Source organism: Macrosteles quadrilineatus, unplaced genomic scaffold (genome assembly GCF_028750875.1).
Source record: "Macrosteles quadrilineatus isolate MER2022 unplaced genomic scaffold, UCM_ALF_1.0 Scaffold_1__1_contigs__length_201487025, whole genome shotgun sequence".
NCBI lineage: Eukaryota > Metazoa > Arthropoda > Insecta > Hemiptera > Cicadellidae > Macrosteles > Macrosteles quadrilineatus.
Window position 1 is genome coordinate 141,811,695 of NW_026542594.1, and position 21,330 is coordinate 141,833,024.

Here is a 21,330-nt window from a genome sequence, read left to right on the forward strand (position 1 = left end):
GTAGTGGCGAGGTAGTGTCGATGAATGGTGCTGGTCCTGCTCATAGATGATAAGCCCAGCAAACACACACCTAGGTACAGCAGAGGCAGCAGTGGTGACGGTGGTGGTAGTCGTGAGGTATTGTCGATGAATGGTGCTGGTCCTGCTCATAGATGATAAGCCCAGCAAACACACACCTAGGTACAGCAGAGGCAGCAGTGGTGACGGTGGTGGTAGTGGCGAGGTAGTGTCGATGAATGGTGCTGGTCCTGCTCATAGATGATAAGCCCAGCAAACACACACCTAGGTACAGCAGAGGCAGCAGTGGTGACGGTGGTGGTAGTGGCGAGGTATTGTCGATGAATGGTGCTGGTCCTGCTCATAGATGATAAGCCCAGCAAACACACACCTAGGTACAGCAGAGGCAGCAGTGGTGACGGTGGTGGTAGTCGTGAGGTAGTGTCGATGAATGGTGCTGGTCCTGCTCATAGTTGATAAGCCCAGCAAACACACACCCAGGTACAGCAGGGGCAGTGGTGGTGACGGTGGTGGTAGTGGTGAGGTAGTGTCGATGAATAGTGCTGGTCCTGCTCATAGCTGATAAGCCCAGCAAACACACACCTAGGTACAGCAGAGGCAGCAGTGGTGACGGTGGTGGTAGTGGTGAGGTAGTGTCGATGAATGGTGCTGGTCCTGCTCATAGCTGATAAGCCCAGCAAACACACACCTAGGTACAGCAGAGGCAGCAGTGGTGACGGTGGTGGTAGTGGTGGGGAAGTGTCGATGAATAGTGCTGGTCCTGCTCATAGCTGATAAGCCCAGCAAACACACACCTAGGTACAGCAGGGGCAGTGGTGGTGACGGTGGTGGTAGTGGTGAGGTAGTGTCGATGAATGGTGCTGGTCCTGCTCATAGTGGATACGCCCAGCAAACACACACCCAGGTACAGCAGAGGCAGCAGTGGTGACGGTGGTCGTAGTGGTGAGGTAGTATAGATGAATGGTGCTGGTCCTTCTCATAGCTGATAAGCCCAGCAAACACACACCTAGGTACAGCAGGGGCAGTGGTGGTGACGGTGGTGGTAGTGGTGAGGTAGTGTCGATGAATGGTGCTGGTCCTGCTCATAGCTGATAAGCCCAGCAAACACACACCTAGGTACAGCAGGGGCAGTGGTGGTGACGGTGGTGGTAGTGGTGAGGTAGTGTCGATGAATGGTGCTGGTCCTGCTCATAGTTGATACGCCCAGCAAACACACACCCAGGTACAGCAGAGGCAGCAGTGGTGACGGTGGTGGTAGTCGTGAGGTAGTGTCAATGAATGGTGCTGGTCCTGCTCATAGTTGATAAGCCCAGCAAACACACACCTAGGTACAGCAGGGGCAGTGGTGGTGACGGTGGTGGTAGTGGTGAGGTAGTGTCGATGAATGGTGCTGGTCCTGCTCATAGCTGATAAGCCCAGCAAACACACACCTAGGTACAGCAGAGGCAGCAGTGGTGACGGTGGTGGTAGTGGTGAGGAAGTGTCGATGAATAGTGCTGGTCCTGCTCATAGCTGATAAGCCCAGCAAACACACACCTAGGTACAGCAGGGGCAGTGGTGGTGACGGTGGTGGTAGTGGTGAGGTAGTGTCGATGAATGGTGCTGGTCCTGCTCATAGTTGATACGCCCAGCAAACACACACCCAGGTACAGCAGAGGCAGCAGTGGTGACGGTGGTCGTAGTGGTGAGGTAGTATAGATGAATGGTGCTGGTCCTTCTCATAGCTGATAAGCCCAGCAAACACACACCTAGGTACAGCAGGGGCAGTGGTGATGACGGTGGTGGTAGTGGTGAGGTAGTGTCGATGAATGGTGCTGGTCCTGCTCATAGCTGATAAGCCCAGCAAACACACACCTAGGTACAGCAGGGGCAGTGGTGGTGACGGTGGTGGTAGTGGTGAGGTAGTGTCGATGAATGGTGCTGGTCCTGCTCATAGTTGATACGCCCAGCAAACACACACCCAGGTACAGCAGAGGCAGCAGTGGTGACGGTGGTGGTAGTCGTGAGGTAGTGTCGATAAATGGTGCTGGTCCTGCTCATAGTTGATAAGCCCAGCAAACACACACCTAGGTACAGCAGGTGCAGTGGTGGTGACGGTGGTGGTAGTGGTGAGGTAGTGTCGATGAATGGTGCTGGTCCTGCTCATAGTTGATACGCCCAGCAAACACACACCCAGGTACAGCAGAGGCAGCAGTGGTGACGGTGGTGGTAGTGGTGAGGTAGTGTAGATGAATAGTGCTGGTCCTGCTCATAAGCCCAGCAAACACACACCTAGGTACAGCAGGGGCAGCAGTGGTGACGGTGGTGGTAGTGGTGAGGTAGTGTCGATGAATGGTGCTGGTCCTGCTCATAGCTGATAAGCCCAGCAAACACACACCTAGGTACAGCAGAGACAGTGGTGGTGAGGTAGTGTAGATGAATAGTGCTGGTCCTGCTCATAGCTGATAAGCCCAGCAAACACACACCTAGGTACAGCAGGGACAGTGGTGGTGAGGTATTGTCGATGAATGGTGCTGGTCCTGCTCATAGTTGATACGCCCAGCAAACACACACCCAGGTACAGCAGAGGCAGCAGTGGTGACGGTGGTGGTAGTGGTGAGGTAGTGTCGATGAATGGTGCTGGTCCTGCTCATAGCTGATAAGCCCAGCAAACACACACCCAGGTACAGCAGAGGCAGTGGTGGTGACGATGGTGGTAGTGGTGAGGTAGTGTCGATGAATGGTGCTGGTCCTGCTCATAGCTGATAAGCCCAGCAAACACACACCTAGGCACAGCAGGGGCAGCAGTGGTGACGGTGGTGGTAGTGGTGAGGTAGTGTAGATGAGTAGTGCTGGTCCTGCTCATAGCTGATAAGCCCAGCAAACACACACCTAGGTACAGCAGGGGCAGCAGTGGTGACGATGGTGGTAGTGGTGAGGTAGTGTCGATGAATGGTGCTGGTCTTGCTCATAGCTGATATACCCAGCAAACACACACCCAGGTACAGCAGAGGCAGCAGTGGTGACGGTGGTGGTAGTGGTTAGGTAGTGTCGATGAATGGTGCTGGTCCTGCTCATAGCTGATAAACCCAGCAAACACACACCCAGGTACAGCAGAGGCAGCAGTGGTGACGGTGGTGGTAGTGGTGAGGTAGTGTCGATGAATGGTGCTGGTCTTGCTCATAGCTGATAAGCCCAGCAAACACACACCCAGGTACAGCAGAGGCAGCAGTGGTGACGGTGGTGGTAGTGGTGAGGTAGTGTCGATGAATGGTGCTGGTCCTGCTCATAGCTGATAAGCCCAGCAAACACACACCTAGGTACAGCAGGGGCAGCAGTGGTGACGGTGGTGGTAGTGGTGAGGTAGTGTCGATGAATGGTGCTGGTCCTGCTCATAGCTGATAAGCCCAGCAAACACACACCCAGGTACAGCAGGGGCAGCAGTGGTGACGGTGGTGGTAGTGGTGAGGTAGTGTCGATGAATGGTGCTGGTCCTGCTCATAGCTGATAAGCCCAGCAAACACACACCCAGGTACAGCAGGGGCAGCAGTGGTGACGGTGGTGGTAGTGGTGAGGTAGTGTCGATGAATGGTGCTGGTCCTGCTCATAGCTGATACGCCCAGCAAACACACACCCAGGTACAGCAGGGGCAGTGGTGGTGACGGTGGTGGTAGTGGTGAGGTAGTGTCGATGAATGGTGCTGGTCCTGCTCATAGCTGATAAGCCCAGCAAACACACACCCAGGTACAGCAGGGGCAGTGGGGGTGACGGTGGTGGTAGTGGTGAGGTAGTGTCGATGAATGGTGCTGGTCCTGCTCATAGCTGATACGCCCAGCAAACACACACCCAGGTACAGCAGGGGCAGTGGTGGTGACGGTGGTGGTAGTGGTGAGGTAGTGTCGATGAATGGTGCTGGTCCTGCTCATAGCTGATAAGCCCAGCAAACACACACCCAGGTACAGCAGGGGCAGTGGTGGTGACGGTGGTGGTAGTGGTGAGGTAGTGTCGATGAATGGTGCTGGTTCTGCTCATAGCTGATAAGCCCAGCAAACACACACCCAGGTACAGCAGGGGCAGCAGTGGTGACGGTGGTGGTAGTGGTGAGGTAGTGTCGATGAATGGTGCTGGTCCTGCTCATAGCTGATAAGCCCAGCAAACACACACCCAGGTACAGCAGGGGCAGCAGTGGTGACGGTGGTGGCAGTGGTGAGGTAGTGTCGATGAATGGTGCTGGTCTTGCTCATAGCTGATAAGCCCAGCAAACACACACCTAGGTACAGCAGGGGCAGCAGTGGTGACGGTGGTGGCAGTGGTGAGGTAGTGTCGATGAATGGTGCTGGTCCTGCTCATAGCTGATACGCCCAGCAAACACACACCCAGGTACAGCAGGGGCAGCAGTGGTGACGGTGGTGGTAGTGGTGAGGTAGTGTCGATGAATGGTGCTGGTCCTGCTCATAGCTGATAAGCCCAGCAAACACACACCCAGGTACAGCAGGGGCAGTGGTGGTGACGGTGGTGGTAGTGGTGAGGTAGTGTCGATGAATGGTGCTGGTCTTGCTCATAGCTGATAAGCCCAGCAAACACACACCTAGGTACAGCAGGGGCAGCAGTGGTGACGGTGGTGGCAGTGGTGAGGTAGTGTAGATGAATAGTGCTGGTCCTGCTCATAGCTGATAAGCCCAGCAAACACACACCTAGGTACAGTAGGGGCAGTGGTGGTGAGGTAGTGTCGATGAATGGTGCTGGTCCTGCTCATAGTTGATACGCCCAGCAAACACACACCCAGGTACAGCAGAGGCAGCAGTGGTGCCGGTGGTGGTAGTGGTGAGGTAGTGTCGTTGAATGGTGCTGGTCTTGCTCATAGCTGATAAGCCCAGCAAACACACACCCAGGTACAGCAGAGGCAGCAGTGGTGACGGTGGTGGTAGTGGTGAGGTAGTGTCGATGAATGGTGCTGGTCCTGCTCATAGCTGATAAGCCCAGCAAACACACGCCATAATTGAATATCTGATTTATTCGTTACTGCTCGTTTTCCTCTCTTATCCCTCGTCAATCTATTTTTACATTGATGTCCGTGCGTTCATCAGAGTGGATTATCATTTTATTAGGATTTTCCTCTAACTACATAATGTGGCTAAAGTTGTCTACATTTACACATAAGACTTTTATTTATAAATTGCATTGGCAAATTAGTAAATTAAATAATACTATTTTATTGCAGGTATTCATTTTTTAAGTATCCATATATAAATCCCAAAGTACCTATGAACTTTTGAGAAAACTGAAGTCACACCCTATATACTTAAAATGTTCGTCATGACGAGAAACCTTGCGCAAATAAAACCATCCATTATTTCATAAATTGCCTTTTAAGGTCGTAATTCCTTTCTAAAGGCAACTTTCCATATACCTAATGTTAAAAATACCTTATCTGTACTTATTTGTTTGTTATTCTTTCAGCTTATTACCTTATATAATTTATTTGTATTTCTGTATTCTGCTTTGTTTATTTCAGCTTAACTTAACCAATCAATAGTTTTATTAATGCAGTACTTAAGGAGTCAAACGTGCTGAAGCCCGTGGGTTACAGCTAGTATTCCATAAACCTCAGAGGATGGGCAATTAATTGGCTTTTTTAATTAACAGCGTTGTCCACATGGTCCGTTGCGTTAGTTTAAGCAAACCTCATTAACGAAATAAATGAAAACATAATGCGTACTAAGTGGCTCATAATGTGTAGTAATTTGAAACAAACCGCAAGCCACTCTGTTGCCCGGTCTTGTATTTATGTGACGTTTACTATCATATTTATGGCGCTGCCCCGTTCCTTAACGGCTTGACTATAAATAGCAATCGAGTCTTTCACCATAACGAAAGATACCATAGTGAGATAAAGATATTTATGTGGTCAAAACGTAACGTTAAAAATGGGGGTTTAACCCATGATTTTCAATGATTTTTGTATTAAATCGGCTCAATTTTAGTTTATAACTAAATATCTAAATCAAGCAGGTTAAACGTTTTGAACGATTATATTTTAGTAGCATTTTATGAATAATACGAATAAATAAGCAGAACTCTCTTCTATCATTGTATGTTATGTTTTAATTAAAACCACAAATTAGGTAATGCAATATTGCAGACGACAATTGTATAGCTTCCTCGCTGAAAATATTGAGATTGTTTAAATTCGTCTCAGTAATGACAACTCTTAAAATCCACAAATTATGTTTTACTCCAAATTAATGTTTAAGTTTAACCATTGGATACTTTAGTGTAATGATAGAAACCAAAGACATAACTATATGGCACGTGCATTAGTTACTAGGCGGCACGCAGCGGGGTAATGAAATACGATACAAGTAAAAGTCCTATGAAGGTGAACTACTTTCCTGCGGCCGGGCGCAGGCTCTGTAGGGCTAGCATAGCTGAATCGTTGTGTGAATAAACACTTGGATGCTGGAGAAATCATAAAATAGTTTCACTTACGACTTATGTCTATTTTACGACTATACGTTCAAAACTGACATTATTTACGGTTTATGTGACGTTGCAAAGTCACACAAGCAACAACGCGATCTGATATAAACTTAAATCGGAGTAATTGTGCATTTCTTATGCTTTGCATGTATTTATAATTTTAAGAAGAACATTATTAATTTTATCCATCGTGGCAGTACTCCTGACGGCATCAAATGTACGTACCTCGTAAAAAAATGTGCTCTAATGTTTTACATCTTGCGCACCCTCTAGTCCATAAATCCTCAAATGTATGCATGAGATAAAACTACACTGAAAGGTTAGCTAGACTTTAAAATACAGTTTAATATCAAAATCAATACACCTATTCAAAAAACGTTGTGCGTAACAGTCGTACATCTGGATTACCAGAACTTCGATCGCTCTGCTGTACAAAATGTACAAAACCTATTTTGACTTGTAACGACGTTTTATAGTTTTCCAATACAGTCGACGATAACATAAGATTTTAGATGAGCCACAGAAGACATTGCCATCAAGAGCACGATAATGGCAGCCATGTGCAATATTGTTGGTCAGTGGAACTATTGTACATTCATGCTCCAAAATCCTTTGCCATTTACAATCAAGCGCGGTATTTCTAAACGAGAAAAAGCCAGCCACGCAGTCTTGCATACAAAGTGAATTTACATCAAATCGATTAACATGTATGCGTATAGTTCAATCAATGTACTAGATAAACGCATGTTTTATTACTTGGGCTACCCTCAACTTTGGTTTCATGACTACTCGTTTTCTTTCACGAGAATCTGACAATCGTGTTTTATGACATATAATAGGGTACGATGAAATGAAAGACTGCGAATAACATTATAGCCTGGTTACTTAGCTTAGTAACTAAATCTATGTTGGTATTTTAAATGATTGCACAATCGCGACTGCTGAATTAACGAATCGTTATACGGTTTTTTTACCGTTCGTCGGTGTTTTATGATGATTGGATGTTTGTGCTAAGTGCGACAAATTTAGAAAACAAGAGAAATGTCAGCTGCCTGGTGAGAGGTGACTGAGCCAAGTCATGTAGATTAAGATCAGTGTAAGAACAAAAGTGGAGCGATTGTAGAGCCCTGAGGCACGCCCACCTCGATAGCCAGGGGTCGCGCCGTGGTTGTGCAACTCACAGTAAGGCTCTTGATCAATTTATCTGTATCTTAATCTTTAACAGTGATAAAGAGCTGTAAGTAATCCTCTGATTAATTAGTTTTAACTTTCAAGTGTCATAACTAGGTCTCTCGAAATAGGTTAGTTTTCCTATACCTCTCCATTCAAACTCTATTTCACTAATTAGTTAGTAAAAAGTACCATTTAGTAGTGTACTGAGTAGTATTATATGTAATATTATTTATCAAAATGTCTTTCAAATACCCTATTTTATTAATTCCATCCAATTGTAAACACGAGTCCCTAATAAAAAAAACCATCCTCTTGCTCATATGAATAACATAGTAGGAGACGTTATCTTTTACCAAACGATGGAAAGTCACAGACAACAAAACTAGGACTCATTTGCTTAAGAAATATTAATTTTAAATAACTTTTTTAAAGTTGTACATTTTTGAATGGGAAACCAGGCAAGTATTTAGCTAGTATTAAAATCGTACTCCATCATCGGAGAAAATTTTCAGCTCTTAACAATGAGATTTTTGTTTTGTCTTGGGAAATATAAAAAATCAAGAATAAGCTCCACTTTGAATAAACTAATTTGAATTCCCTTTGTTGTTTTATGAAGTACTTGGCTTCGTTACTGCTGCCAAACGAAGCGACAAAATTATATAAACTTCATGTACTCCCTCTAGGTGGTAAAATTAATGTGACTAAAGTTGTTCTGTTCTTAGAAATGGTTTTCATCTAGCTGTCAAAATCTGCAGTTGTCTCTTTTTCATATTGTTTCCAATTTTTGACAGTTGCTTTTATAACCATGGTTTGTTTTCTTACTAATTGGATTTTATTTTTCCAGGTTATTTGCAGAGATAATACTGTCAAAATAAAACGGTAAGTTTTTTGTCATAATTAATTTATAATAATTCAGTAATATACAGATAAGGTTAATGTTATTCAAAATTCTAGCACATTTTCAAACTAGCGTTTATTTATAAGAACTGTATGAAACTGTGGGAACTGTACAATTCTAAATCATAAGTGAAAATGCAGTCAGTTATACAATAGTTCGTGATTATACAAAATCGTAACCACACATCGTTTCTATCAGAAGCGGTATTTTTAAAGGATTATTGGAACACACATTCACCTAATAATATAAGAACTCCTTTCACGTTATTTCAACGCCGCTCCACAGACCAGCCACCAAAGTTGTAGTTTCCACAGGCATTTTAGACACAGAGCAAAATGTTTGTCATAATTTAGGGGGCCAAACAAATTTAAATACATTAATGTTCGAATTACCTTCAAGCGTCAGTATGCCAACTACCTCCATATCTTGTAGAAGACCTTCGTTTGTCATCGGGATGTCTTGGGGTGACCAATGGGTGGTAAATATTTGGAGCTTCAAAACACAATACTACACCGCCATCTACCAGTTGTCAAGTAGCAGTTACTTACTGTCACACCTGTAGTCTTATTGTTAGCATTGTTGGCTAGCTCTCTTTGGTATCTTGGTTCAACACTGTAACAGTTATTAATCTCAAGCAATGTAAAAGAAAAACTATGGTGTATTGTCGTGGTCGTGGTTTATCTTTTAAGATCTTTTATTTGCAATTAACCTTGTTGAACTACCTGCTTGAACAATCGAACGTAAGAAGCCATATTTTATTGGATAGATAATTCTATGCATGGACGAGTCATTTTCTGATTGATATTTGTCAAATTAAAGTCCACAATTGTTGTTTATTCCTTGAAATACAATTGACTTTTGAATACTAGGGTAATGTTCAAAAACATCCCATCTAGATTAAAAGGGGACCAACCAATCTTACAATAAAATTATGAAGTGCTCAGTGAGTGTGCTAGTTGTAATGGCAATCCTTTTGTCCCATAGTTGTCAATACTTTGATAATAAATATACCCAACATATAAGGTTGTAGAATGTACAACTTAAATTAGTTTACAGTAACAAGTTGTCATTTTGCTTGTTACTGGTGTTGGAGTTTTGCTCGGAACGTGAAATGTCAACCAGTACCGACTGTGCGACAGGCCTGTTCGTTTTTGTAAATTGTATGCGTATTGTAAATATTTGTGTGTGGTTATGTGTTATAACTTCAACGACGCTACTTCAGCCAATATTTGTGTCTGGTGATGGCATTGTGATGCCGAAACGGCTGTAAACAGTTACAAAATTTGAGCTTGACGAAGGTACTTTTTACTAACGATAACTCACAATTTTTTCAAAATTATTCGTAAATATTTGTCTAATGATGTTAGATTTACTGACTTGGTCGTTGTTATGCTTCTTAATTCTGTTTACATTTATCCACATGTTCAGTAGGTTCCAAACTTATTTCATTCTTTAAAATCACGACTATACAGTTATTATTTTACTTTAATTGAAACCTAGACTTCAGCGTGTCGCCTGCTAAACCCCAAGTAAATGTTACTACGTTGTACATTTGTATGTTTTTTTACATATTTTACTGTAAAAGCCAGTAAAATACAACTGGTGTTCTATATATTTTGTTTGTATCTATTAATATCGTTACTTGTATACACATTTTTATTTAAGTAAATGTTAACGTAATAAATCTAAATTATAATGAAACTCGAATATAACACTGGAAATGAATAATTTATGAGCGAAAAGGTCGCGAATTTATTTAGTAACACGCTATAGTTGGCGACAGACAAGCGGGAAATGCAGCAATGCAGGCAGTTCTCGGCATGTCACCAACTTTGCGTATAACCAACCACTTATTTGCACATGGCTTTGAAATCTTCGCTAACTTTTTACCTCTCTTATCGAGCATTCCGACTCGAGTTCCTCAGCACATTCCGTCGCGTGATATGAACCTTGTGTGTCCCGTGTAAAGTGTTGTCACGTACGTTGTATAGTTACTATAGACAATCTGTGTCTCATTATATTGGTTCAATAATCCACACTAGCTATATCTTCTCGCTTACCTTTAGTTGCTTGCTAGTAGAAGCGGGTGCTATGAATTGAAAAAAAAATTATCGACGCACTATCGAGTCTTTTCTTCACAAATACCAGGATATAGGGCCAGAGGGATATTCTTACATTCACAAATAAATAATCATCACTGAGTGCGAGTGTACTGCAGGTTCTACAAGATCTGACAAGTTACGTTTTTGCTAATTAAATATTTCACTATGCTATGAACTAATTACAGATTATAATTGGAGTATTTCAAATAGTGCATAGGGTATACTAGTAGTTGTAGGTGTATTGTAGTTGTTTTGACTAATAGGGGATAACTTATCTAACAATTAGTTTGAACAAAAGTTAATATTCAGAAAACCAGTGTGCAATGCATGCTCACAGAAAAGTTCTCAAAACTTTAAAATTACCTTATTGGAAACTATATGACCATGATATGAAAATACTTGAATGCTACCAACTTTAAATCATCAAACCCAGTAGTCCCAGTGTAGATCCCAGATCCAGCGATCATAAAATAATAAAACATAGTGTAAGAACCGAATTGGAGCGATCACAGACCCCTGGGCCTTGCCCCACTTTATAATTTTATTCGTTTGGTATAACCACTTTGAAACAAGTCACACTTTGTCGAATTAAACAGCAAGCCTGATAAATTAACAACCAAAGTTATAATTAATCTACGTTTATAGATATTTTAACACCCCGCGGTATATAGGCCTTGGCAGCGTCTCGTGGTGTCAATGTGGTAGTTATCACCGCACTGTCATTATGAAAGTTTGACAGTGGTCGTGGGCGATAACCGACCAGAGAGGGCAATTAAATAATTAAATAGACCAGCTCGCGGCACTAACCAAACTTGTAGTGGAGGGGGGGGGGAGTCGTGCTACTGTCTACCGTGTACTGTACACACTACACAGTATGTACAACATCATGTGAGACAACAACAACGGTGTTTGTACAATATCATCGATGTATACATCGATGGTATAAATATAACATACAGGCCTACTGTTTCATTCCTCATCCTGCGTATACATATACTGTACACTGTACAGTGTGCAATGTATACTGTAATCTAATGATAGTCTATGCTACAATTACAGATACAAACAACTCAGTAGAGCAAGTTGAGAACCAGGACCAACTACCTTATTGTCATGAACCATAGTATATACATTAGTTGGACTTTCGCATATACATATACTGTACACTGTACAGTGTGCAATGTATACTGTAATCTAATGAACATAGTAGTCTATGCTACAATTACAGATACAAACAACTCAGTAGAGCAAGTTGAGAACCAGGACCAACTACCTTATTGTCATGAACCATAGTATATACATTAGTTGGACTTTCGCATATACTTATACTGTACACTGTACAGTGTGCAATGTAATACTGTAATCTAATGAACATAGTAGTCTATGCTACAATTACAGATACAAACAACTCAGTAGAGCAAGTTGAGAACCAGGACCAACTACCTTATTGTCATGAACCATAGTATATACATTAGTTGTTTGGATCCAATTAACAATTCTGACTGATTCATAGTCAGTGCTTACACATTTTCGATGTGAAAACCCTACGAGTTTGAGTAATAGTGTTTTCAGCGGTGTAATTCATAAACTGATGCGCTCATTAAACTGGAACTAAAACTAATTACAGCGTTTGGAAGCTTCCCCGGGTCTGCATGGTAGATGTCCACTTCTTGGTCACTTTGTCAAAAAGATGAAATACAACAAAGAATAGTTCTCTCGGAGTGTATGAATTAATGAATTTGAGTCAAATAAATGTACATGTAGCAGATGTTTACACGTACAGAAATAACGCCGGCTGAGGTCTTAGATACTTGATCTTTTTATATCTCTCGCTCTCGATTCGCAGCAGTTACATTTAAACCTCTTTTCATTCAGCAGAAGCGAGTAAATTTGGTTGATTAAATACTGAACTAGCTTCTATTATGCAGCTTCGTATACATAGACTCGACATATTAGACCTTCGTCTACAAGGATCCTTGCCAGCAATTGTCTTAGAATTTTAGATATATAAACTCCATTTAAATCTATCAAAGTGTTGAAACAAGCTTATCCTTTCATTCAAATTAAGACTGTAATCCCCCAAACCTATTTTTGCCTACTAGAGTTGTTGGTTCTTCCAATGAATACAATTGGTTCTTCCCTCTCATGGTAGAAGGTCTAATTCCTATGAATTACTGTATTTTACCATGCAGGGCGAAACTTAAACATGTTTACGTTTGGAAGAATTTACATTAAAACCTCTTCTTCTGTACTTAGACCTATCTTTAGCCGTGGGGTGGAAACGGACCTCAAACATGTTGTTTATATGGTTTTGTGTACATTGGGCTTAGTCTATTTATTTATTTTAATGTTATTCCATAGTTGTCTAACTGTTAATAATTGTAATATCATGTTATATACATACGGAGCTGCTAAAAATCCTTTATTCGGTTGGTAAACCTTTATGTTTGTTGTTAGTTGCATAAACATTATTAGTCCTAATCAGTAAAAAGCGATCTTTAAATGCACGTGGGTTAAACTAGGGGTATTATGTGGGACATGGGTAAATCTGTGTCAAAGCCTTGTATTGGACTATTGGAATCGTGTTGAGCATTTCCGTATATGCACATCTACAGCTCCATTCAGGATGTTGAAATAAGAAAATTGCACAACACGTATTGTATGTGTTTACATTATTGTCTTCACCCACCACTATTGTGTAGTTTACATATTGAACGATCAGAGCCATGGCAAGGCATTCACTCATCACTATGTAAGATTGTGTCCATTTATTATAAATTATCTTATTTATATAGCATAGCATAACATCTCGCAGGTTCATAAACAATTTGTTATCATTTATAAAACAAAGTATTCGTGATGAGAATAGCTCCTTTCCCTCTGAATACTATGTATTGAACATATTGTATCGATCAACCAAATCATTATGAATATACCTCCTTGCCCTCTGAATTGAACATATTGTATCGATCAACCAAATCATTATGAATATACCTCCTTGCCCTCTGAATTGAACATATTGTATCGATCAACCAAATCATTATGAATATACCTCCTTGCCCTCTGAATTGAACATATTGTATCGATCAACCAAATCATTATGAATATACCTCCTTGCCCTCTGAATTGAACATAAGATATCGATCAACCAAATCATTATGAATATCCCTCCTTGCCCTCTGAATTGAACATAAGGTATCGATCAACCAAATCATTATGAATATACCTCCTTGCCCTCTGAATTGAACATAAGGTATCGATCAACCAAATCATTATGAATATCCCTCCTTGCCCTCTGAATTGAACATAAGGTAACGATCAACCAAATCATTATGGGTATCCTTATCGTTGGTTGCACAGCTACATGACATGAAAATAAAATTTCTTCTTTATTGAAGTGAACTGAGGACTTCTGGGTCTACTCTAACAGTTAACAAGCACGATGTTATCAGTAACGTAAACTATATTGTCTAATATAAACATAGCTCAATCAATAATAACATAGTTAACAGAGTAAAAATAAGTGTCATTGCTCTGTACTCTAACTGTGTTCAACCATTGGGTGTTGATATACATGAATTAATGTATGCAATCCCGACGTATTTACTTACTAATCTCGTCGGTTGTTGATATTTTGCCTCGTGTTTTGTAGAGGCAGGTTGCGTTTGTGACCGGTTTTTCACTCGACCTACAGCTAGAGACTCGGAGTATTGTGGACGTAATGAGAGCAAAGCCGTAGCCAGGAGATGTGACGTCATGCGGTGGGATTTAGCTGCGGTGGGTCGCCGTTCGCCGCAAAGCTCCGTCCCAGCATCCCTCTGTATAAAGAACATTACACTAAAACTGCTTGCTTGTATTTAGGCAGAAAATGTTTGAAAAACTGCACTCTGGATATCTTGACCCTCGAGATAATAATCTATATTGTTCGCCCCAGTGCAAAGAGTACTCTTTTTACAGAATTCGTTTAAACATTCTACAGATTAATTCAACAGTCTAAACTGGTTATAGTTGCGGTTTATAATAATTTCAGTATTCAATAGCATATTATTAGTAGACTACTAGTACACATTAGTGAAATATACAGATTACTTTAATGGATAATTAGCTGTTTGGCCCGAGCAAAAAATAAATTAGAAATGCAGCTGTAATAGTATATTACGTTACTAGTCCTGAAAATAAGTGTTTACCGGACGAGTGTGGTCGTTCCCGTGCGAGACGAAGTCGAGTACGGGATTACCATACGAGTCCGGTACACACATTTTGGACGAGTTACGTACGATAGTTTACGCCATACTACTAAATCCGTACAAATCCTTATTTCCACCAACTAAAGGACTAAAAATCACTAGTCATAAGAGAGGTTATGTTTTTGTTTATAACTACTCACTGCCACCTAAATACAGTATAATCAGCTGATTGGTGTCCGGCAAAACTCATTGCAGCACAGTAGTACGCAATGAAACCCCATTTGAATAAGCTGGCGGCAAACAGCTGTTTTCTGGACTAATTCCTTGCGTGGGAAGTTCGTCAAAATAATGTAGTGTGGCGTAAAAACTTTTATTAATCTGTTGATACAATATACTTGTATTGTTGATACTTGATACAATCATTGGTACCTTCCATATATCAAATATCCGATTGCATAAAGAAGGCATGAACCTTTTTCCATATGAAGAGACGTCCAAACTCCACCAAAAAGGAATGGTGTAGGTACTTTGTTCGTAAAGTAAAAATTCAAGATACATATTTCTAAAAGAAAGAAAATAAAAAATTACACAAATAACACACACAAATAAGCTGTGTAGTGTCATATAGAAGTATTAAAGACCATATTAGCCAAGCACACAACCCTTTAGAAGTTTATGGTTTTCATAACAGCTTAACCTAGAAATATTTTAATTTTAATAAATGACAATCAAAAACAAACATTTTGAGACAGATGTTTTAAATAAAAATATTTTGACAAAAACATCGACAACACATTCACCCCCAAGTAGTTTGCACAATACTTGGGCTTGTATTTAGTTTTTTTTTTTGTATATGGTGTTGATAAACCATAAATAACCAATAAAATCTCCTACATATGAATAACACGGGAACTTGGAAGTCCCGTGGTCAGAGCCCTGAGATCTAAATCAAAAATCTGGCTCCTTCGCGTCCTTCTACACAAAATGGCATTCAAATCAAAAAAAGAATCATCAAATCCGTCAAGAGGTTGTCTCGAAATCTGCGTGAACTATTAAACCTATTATATTTTTAATACATAGGATTACCTCGAATTAGGTCTCTGTTTTCATTAACTAATTATAAACTTGTTAATAAATAACAAGCAGACAGTAACGTGAATAATCAATAACATAAAATCTCATATGTTTGTAGGATTTACGCTGTAGGCCTAATGTGGCCTAATCATACATTCTCTGACACAATAGTTGATCAAGAAAATCTACATATTTTTGAAGAGATATTTTTAAATGTTAAAATATTTTGTACAAAACAGGCGCCAAATAAACCTGCGGGAAGAGGTCACAGATCACGTGGACAGCTGAAAAATATGCTTGTTTACACGGACCGAGCTGCTGCAGGAAAACAGCTCCGCTCCAGATTGGAACGGCATGTTGTCGCAGTGATGAGACTGTGGCACAGTTTGGGCAAATAGTTATGTATAAATCAATTATATGTTCAAGTACAAACGCTCGATAAATACCAAATATTAATTTTGTGGGAAATCATTATACGGGACGAATCTTGTAAAAGTGTCCACTACAGTATTGATATTAGACGAACCATTGGTCCTACAATAATGAAGTTAAAATCCCCGCTATACCCACCCAAAAAAAATAACGTAAACATATTTTTGACGATTTTTGAATACAGGATGTACTATAACCAGAGGTTTACTAGTTAGCGCCTTATAATGATTGTCAAATACAAACATAAGTCATACTATATACACTAGTATGATATAGTATATAGTAAATACAATATACGCCATTTTAAAGCTCTATTGAATACAAACAATTTTCAAGAATAAGAACTAATTCAAATATGTTTTTGTGGGATATTTCATTTCGTACCATTTTGAATAGCCAGTATAAAAAAAAAAAAAAACATCTCCATTCTGATGAAAATGTCACATTCCGATTCCTCGTGAACTAAGATTTATAATAGAACTATATCTAAAAAGTAAAATGTTTAGTAACATGTTAGTTGTTTTCAGCGCAGTTTTTTATTTGTTTGGACATAGTAGTTTTATATGAATAAAACAATAGGTTTTTAGTTTATAAGTTAAACAAATTTTAATTTAAAAGTTACTGAAATTGAAATACCCTAAAGATGGTATGCTATTTGACATAGCCTATGATATTTTTTAGTTTATACTAGGAAAAACTAAATGTTTTCATTTTTTTGTTTAATTTGTATGAAAATGCGTTAAGTAAATAGATTACCTATCTAACTCGAGTAGAGCAGGCGTATGATACAATGCCTACAACACGATAATGTATGCAATGTATGTTGTAGGCTCAACATTGACAAGAGAAGGCCGTTTGTCACATGTTGCCTCTATCGATTCATTTCTTTGCCCCGGAATTGGAACATTCAAAATTCATCAGTGGCTTAGAAAGTCCGTGCACGACAGGCTGGCGATTCACACGTCCAGCTCACAGGGCCTTTTTTAGTTTTGTAACAATATTATGTCGAGTGTGTTAAGTTTAAATGTGGAAGCTCGTCGTCTTCCGATTTGTGAACTAATAAGAGAATAAAATCAAGTTTTTATTAGTTCTGTATCTTTACCGTTGGTACAGTTAATGTTTGAAACTCATAGATCACTTGATGCACACGAAAACCACATCTTCATAATAGCTAAAAAATAATAACATGTTTGTAAGGGGATTCGTTACACTAAGGGCACTGTAATGATTAAGCTGTCATTTTAATCCTTAAGGTTGATCAACTGGGGTCGTGGACTTCAGTTTTAGAGTTTATCCCTTGTACATACTTTCTGTACACGATGATTTTGCAGTTGAATTTAGTATGTAGTACCGATTATTAAACCCCTTATCGACGTGTGTGGTGCGTTGCAACTACCCGTTTGCGGTGAAAGTTTAGTGAAACAGCATACAGAATAGGGCAAAGTACAGTATTACGAATAAACAGTTGACACATTCGCCGGCATAAATTGCCATCCGACATAGTTTTTTTTTAATTGCTTTTATTAATATTTATTTGAGGTTGTGCCAGTAAGAGTCATTTTAGGTCTATTTAATTAAATATTTTTTTTAAATGTAGAGATAACGTTCTATAATTAGATTTAATGTTTTATCTGGATTTACAATTATCTGGGGTATACTATAATCAGTAGTAGCCCAAAGCCTTTGCAACTACAGTAATCTATTCTTCTAATCCTGACGTCAATCATAAACAGTTTAAAAATGTGTTTCTAACAACTGTAGGTTCACATAAATGTATTCCACAATGTTTCCAAGTAATGATAACACAGTATCGTAAACATAAACAACGTTGTGTAGCTTAGTGTGTGGATGGCAATGGCACAATTGGGACCAAACATTAATCCTTTCGGTGTACGGTAATTATGTAATCTGATGTTAGGGTAATTAGTAACACAATCAGAGCAACACAGGTACCGCTATACAGCAACATAGCAACGCAGCTACGCCGCTCAGTCTGAGACGTTTGTATTTACTTCAGCGTCTTGATACCACTTTCCGTTTCCATATATTTATGTTGACGTTGAAAATACAGTATGTGAATGGTAAACATAATATAAGCTACCTATTGCCGGGTACAAAATGATTGTTCATAGTGGCAAAATAAAAGGATTGTTTGCTATCTTCAAAAACTAATTCAGCCTTATGATTTAAACCAAATTTAACACAGCAGCTATAACATACTTCTCTTTTTCAGCCTAATGTGTATATATTATGTTAATAAAGAAGTCCTTCTATAGTAACTATTACGTGAATAACAATGTAAGAAGTAACAGACATGTTGTGCCGCTAGCGCTGGATGGTAGTTTGCTGCTGTATTGATCTTGGCCAAGTCTCCCTAAAGTAACATTACGTGACCAATTGTCTGTTACATCGACAACTACCTATGTGAGATGTAACAGTCACGTTGTGCCGCTAGCGCTGGATGGTAGTTTGCTGCTGTATTGATCTTGGCCCATTCTCCCTAAAGTAACATTACGTGACCAATTGTCTGTTACATCGAGAACTACCTATGTGTGATTAAATAGTCACGTTGTGCCGCTAGCGCTAGATGGTAGTTTGCTGCTGTATTGATCTTGGCCCATTCTCCCTAAAGTAACATTACGTGACCAATTGTCTGTTACATCGAGAACTACCTATGTGTGATTAAATAGTCACGTTGTGCCGCTAGCGCTAGATGGTAGTTTGCTGCTGTATTGATCTTGGCCCATTCTCCCTAAAGTAACATTACGTGACCAATTGTCTGTTACATCGAGAACTACCTATGTGTGATTAAATAGTCACGTTGTGCCGCTAGCGCTAGATGGTAGTTTGCTGCTGTATTGATCTTGGCCCATTCTCCCTAAAGTAACATTAGGTGACCAATTGTCTGTTACATCGAGAACTACCTTTGTGTGATTAAATAGTCACGTTGTGCCGCTAGCGCTAGATGGTAGTTTGCTGCTGTATTGATCTTGGCCCATTCTCCCTAAAGTAACATTACGTGACCAATTGTCTGTTACATCGAGAACTACCTATGTGTGATTAAATAGTCACGTTGTGCCGCTAGCGCTAGATGGTAGTTTGCTGCTGTATTGATCTTGGCCCATTCTCCCTAAAGTAACATTAGGTGACCAATTGTCTGTTACATCGAGAACTACCTTTGTGTGAGTAAACAGTCACGTTGTGCCGCTAGCGCTAGATGGTAGTTTGCTGTTGTATTGATCTTGGCCAAGTCTCCCTAAAATAACATTACGTGACCAATTGTCTGTACATCTACAACTACCTGTGTGCGATGTAACAGTCACGTTGTGCCGCTAGCGCTAGATGGTAGTTTGCTGCTGTATTGATCTTGGCCAAGTCTCCCTAAAGTAACATTACGTGACCAATTGTCTGTTACATCGAGAACTACCTATGTGTGATTAAATAGTCACGTTGTGCCGCTAGCGCTAGATGGTAGTTTGCTGCTGTATTGATCTTGGTCCATTCTCCCTAAAGTAACATTACGTGACCAATTGTCTGTTACATCGAGAACTACCTATGTGTGATTAAATAGTCACGTTGTGCCGCTAGCGCTAGATGGTAGTTTGCTGCTGTATTGATCTTGGCCCATTCTCCCTAAAGTAACATTACGTGACCAATTGTCTGTTACATCGAGAACTACCTTTGTGTGATTAAACAGTCACGTTGTGCCGCTAGAGCTAGATGGTAGTTTGCTGTTGTATTGATCTTGGCCAAGTATCCCTAAAGTAACATTACGTGTTTGCTCTATCGGGAAATATCATAGATTTACAATTATTTCAAAAATTATCTTAAGATTTTAAAATGTTGTTTTAGTTGTTCTTGAGCTATGAATGCATTAAATAACAGGTTTTTGTAATTAGTTGAACATAGTAATAAATGTAGGCCTATATGAAGTTAAGGTATGTACATTATAATAAGTCAATGGTGTATTAATATATTTTACTTTCTCTCCCTATACTATAAGGCATAGAATATGGAGAAAGTATGTTTTTTGTCAAAAAGTTCGAGTTTCTGTGTTGAGTGGATATATCCGTCTTGGGGCCCTCTAAACTCTGAGGAAATGGTAGAACTCCTATTGCTTTAAAAGTTACTGATAAAAAATTATTGTTACTTATGTTATTTTTCAAAAAAATACAGGAACATTGGTTTTAAAAACCCGGTTTTAATTAAATGAGTATTTAATGGTCCTTGTAATTCTACACAAATTCGTGCAACCCCCACTGCTGTAAAAATTACGGTTCAAAAAATTGTGATCGGTTGCAACTTTTGTGATTTTCCTATAAAATATCATTGTTACTCCCACCGTTTACCCATGGTAAAGGTTGTCGACAAGCTAATGGGATGAGTATGTGTCAGATTGCTTATATAGTTCTTTTTTATTATTAACCGACTTCCCCTCTACCAACAAAAGGAGGAGGTTCTCAATTTGTTTGTGGCGATGTTTTTTTTTCTATGTATGTTCACCAATTTCTCTGTGATTCTTTTACCGATCAGTGTGGTTCCAACACCAAAATAACCAGGAGAGTTTCTATTTGGTACCTTATATATTATGTTTAAGTATAATATTTGTTTCGGTGAAAAATTCTGAAAACCTTAAATATTCAACATTTATTTTGTTTACATTTGTGCAGATTGTTTACATTTGTGCAGAGAAGGCAATAAATAATAATAACATTCCTACAGCTGTTAGTTGAAACCATTTAAATGAAGCTGCAGACAATTCTTCATGAAACAGTTGCTTCATATTGATCAATAAACTATTTCTTGCCATGGAGCCTAAATGAATTACATTGAGAAAAATGCATTTAGTTTTGGTTACTATAAAAAATGTATTTTAACGTTTGACTGATTTGTGTATACAGTAATTCTGTTTTTAGTATTGAATATTCTGACTTACAAAAACATATATGTTTCAGTGAATAGCTGTATGATATTGACAAATAAAAGT

The 21,330-nt window shown here is 39.7% G+C and overlaps 1 protein-coding gene across 6 annotated transcripts in view; it reads left to right on the plus strand.

The window, feature by feature from the left end:
• Positions 1 to 21,330, plus strand: part of LOC128985978 (RNA-binding protein Musashi homolog 2-like) — a 146,976-nt gene that overhangs the window by 44,437 nt on the left and 81,209 nt on the right. For all 6 annotated transcript variants that reach the window (XM_054406010.1, XM_054406053.1, XM_054406072.1 and 3 more), the window contains one exon: positions 8,495 to 8,529. The gene's annotated coding sequence lies outside the window, so the exon portion shown is untranslated. The remainder of the gene's footprint in view (positions 1 to 8,494; positions 8,530 to 21,330) is intronic.